Consider the following 3,523-nt stretch of genomic DNA (forward strand, 5'->3'; position numbering starts at 1 on the left):
CGTTGTACTGCCGATGGGGTTGTGTCGTACATTACTGCAGTTTGCCAAAGGGATCAACGTGTCGTTGTAACAGCCCCATGTATCGATTTTTCTTGTTACTCTAACCCTATCCGATTGATAAACCCGCATCAGTGCCGCACACTTCAACACAAGGGCACTTTACGTCACAACAAAGGACCACAATCGACGTCCACACAACAGAAACGCTATTGGAAACAATTTTGGGTGAAAGAGAGGTGGAAAAAAAGGACGAGGGGTGGGAAGCAGTTTGAGAGACAATGAACGATACACCAGACACCCTCCTCGTATCCCCCCGATGCCATGTGCGGGGTGCCAGCGTCGCAGTCCGGCACGCGACTAGGGACAACTGCTATTGTTCCCTGCTATTGGGGGGGCCAGACTAAAGGCTCCCTTTGTGGGATGGGATTTAGTCACAATCCGGGGGTGGGAGAGCCCGCTTTGTTCTGCGGCACGCGAGCAGTCGCGTGCCGGCTATCATAGCGGCTATTGATCGCCCCATTGCACACACAACTGGATCGTCCATTGGTCACTGTTGCCCCCTGCCCTGTGCACGGTGCACCAAACTCGGGCTGCGTTTACCCTGCAACAAAACGCGCATGCCCGCACATGCGCGGATTGGGTAAACCCAGGCCACGCGTGCGCATTTCAAACTAAAACAACACCAGCACGGGGATTAGGCAGAGGTCAGGCGCATAGCCTTGTACTGATGGTCAGTGGTGTGTATTTCGAGACCAATTATAATTTTGTCCGAAGAAAACAATTTCACGGATGTTGGGTTCACTACTCGAAAATTAATTTTGTGGAGAACTACAGAGTACGAAATGGTTTCAGATGTGCCAGTTTCTAGGCATGGGAAAGAACAGGGTCATTTACATACACTGTATGGGATAATTATTTTGATCGCATGAAAGTGAAATACATGCGTACTGTTAGGAGTCCAGTTGAGTTACGACGTTTGTATGTCATTGTAAGGCGTCAACTTTCGCTTTCTTTCGGTGACAAAAAGTTGTTCAAACACATCACAAACACAAACATTGAGTCAGAGTCACTTGACATTCTTGAATCTTAAACAAATACGGCAGTTTTTCTTTAGTCGTCGTTTAAAAATGATGATTTCATCAATCCTTGTCGGGCCGACGACTATTCAATGAAACGTAAAGCCACTACCTACGACTGTTAGATATTTATTTCTGATTCAGTTGTACATAGCTTGCGTTTGCTCTTTTAGTTTACACAACAACGCTGCCGTTTACTTTTTTATTTTTTAATAATGTGAGTATCGTAGTCTAATGCTACCGCATGAGCTTCGGTTTGTGTTTACTGAGCATGCGCACTGATCGTGGTATTCCAAACAATGCAAAGTAGTCAGCCTGGTGAAGAGGCCTTTTGTTTTCGTTAAAAAAAATGCAGGCATTTGGGGTTCGTTTATTTTGTATCGTGTTACCTCTAGACCTTTATACATCGCCATATATCGTCCATAAACTAGTTTTCCGTACGCGGAAGTCCAGGACATCGGGTCTCAACTAAAAGTACCAGAGTGGCGCATTAAAAACCCACAATTTTGAGGAGATATCCCTGTTCCAATAACTACACGCATTAGGAAACATGGGACTCTCAATGACGCCACTATACCAGGGGCGGATCTAGCTTGACCGAAACGGGGGGGGGGGTGATATAAAGGGGGGTGAGTCTAAGACGTGCTACGGGGTCTGGGGGCATGCCCCCAGGAAAATTTTACGAAAATGTACGATGATGTCTCCTGCATTCTAACGCAATTTAAGAATATATTACGGCAGATATGATGGGATTATGCCTTTGATGACATACAAACATGGAATTTGGCACACCGTCAGAGTATGTCATGAGAAAGATATTTGGCTATAGGGCCATCGCAGATTTGTCCTTTGATAAAAAAAATAATATAGGTAGAATGACAAGCAGTGGCAGCCATTTTGAAAATGTTGATAATTGCTTGTTATTCTACCTGTATTTTTTCAAAGGACAAATCTGCGATGCCCCTATAGCCAAATATCTTTCTCATGACATACTCTGACTCACTGTGGGCCAGATTCCATGCTTGTGTCATCAGAGGCACAATTCCCCCAAATGAGGCACAATTCCCCCAAATGCGGCACAATTCCCCCAAATATTTCCCCTATCTACCCCACTAATAAATTGAGGAACTTTAGCATTCCATTTATTATTTTGGCCCATTTTACTGCTTTCATAACATTAGTCAGCGGCTGAGGGTGAAAAGGGGGGGGGGGTGCATAGAAATTGTATAGCAGAACCCATCATGATTAGGAGCTCGTTACTGTTGAAAAGGGGACTGTATAAATGTGTCCAGGTCAAAGGTCACTTTAGGCGCGTCCAAGAAGTCTCGGGTGTCATCATTTTTGGAGTTTTGATTGGGACTGGTTGAAAGGGGATCGGGGCGCCCCACAAAAGGTCCTGGTTTTGTGTTTCGATTCGGCGCAGCTAGCCTTTAGAGTTGGCCCGGGGTGCTTGCACTAAAACCCGGGTGGGGGTTTTGTCCCGCTGCTGCTGGCTAGATCGCTGCCTCTCTGGCCCCGGGGAAAGCTCGTGAATTGTACTGGTGGGTCCTTTTTTTATTCGTCTTTTGGTGGATGGAGACTTCAGGGTTGGGGAGTGGCTTGACGACAGATGTGGACGAGTTCAAGACAGAAGACGGGATTAAAAGCTAAAGGCCGTAGTTTATAACGACCGCCTGTGGTTAGTGTGTAAAACATACGGCTTCTTATAACGCGCAGAAGTTTTCAAATAAAATTTAATGGCAGGGTCATGGAGTGACGGGAGAGGGGGGGGGGGGGGGGGGCGTTCAAGTCTCGCGATTTTTGTCTTTGTTTTCAAGAACAGTCATTCGTAGATGTACATGTATAAAGAAGCCGTGTTCCGTGTCATGCATGTGTGCAAAATGCAAACTGTTCAAGCCTGGCAATTTATGGGTATCATGAGGCCATATGCAGTGTAAATAGCCAGCAGTCAGCGATAGATGTGCAGGGCTGTATGGTATGGTTAAACCTACCAGTAACTATTCTGATATTGTCAGTGTACAGACCGACCGTAACGACACACAGAAACAAAATAACATGATTCACCTACGCTTGGAGCCCGCAGTATATAGCTTTAAAATATGCGGGTCTATTTATGACTCGGGGTAAATAAATTGTACCCATAATTTACATGTCTTGGTCATTATCGAGAACTCTCCTATATATAGTCTACTGCATTGTGAGGGGAAATATTATTCGGGCTGAAATCATGAATGCGTTCGTGTATAACTGTTTTATGTGATTTCGTGTTTCGAGGGGTACTTGTTAATGTGCAGCGCTTTGTTGGAAGTAAGAGGCATTGCTATGTAAGCCCCGCCCCTGCATGGTTGTAGCCCCGCCCCTTGCATGGATGTAGCACGTCTCCTGTATGCAGGAGCAGCGTAAAGGGGGCGTGGCTTAATGGACTGACACCTCACGAAGCTTTGCCA

At 45.9% G+C, this 3,523-nt stretch overlaps 1 protein-coding gene across 4 annotated transcripts in view; it reads left to right on the forward strand.

The window, feature by feature from the left end:
* Positions 1 to 3,523, forward strand: part of LOC119729197 (nucleolar protein 4-like) — a 32,935-nt gene that overhangs the window by 9,170 nt on the left and 20,242 nt on the right. The window lies entirely within an intron of this gene.

The sequence above is a fragment of the Patiria miniata genome, unplaced genomic scaffold (assembly GCF_015706575.1).
Source record: "Patiria miniata isolate m_02_andy unplaced genomic scaffold, ASM1570657v1 HiC_scaffold_20, whole genome shotgun sequence".
NCBI classification, from domain to species: Eukaryota; Metazoa; Echinodermata; class Asteroidea; order Valvatida; family Asterinidae; genus Patiria; species Patiria miniata.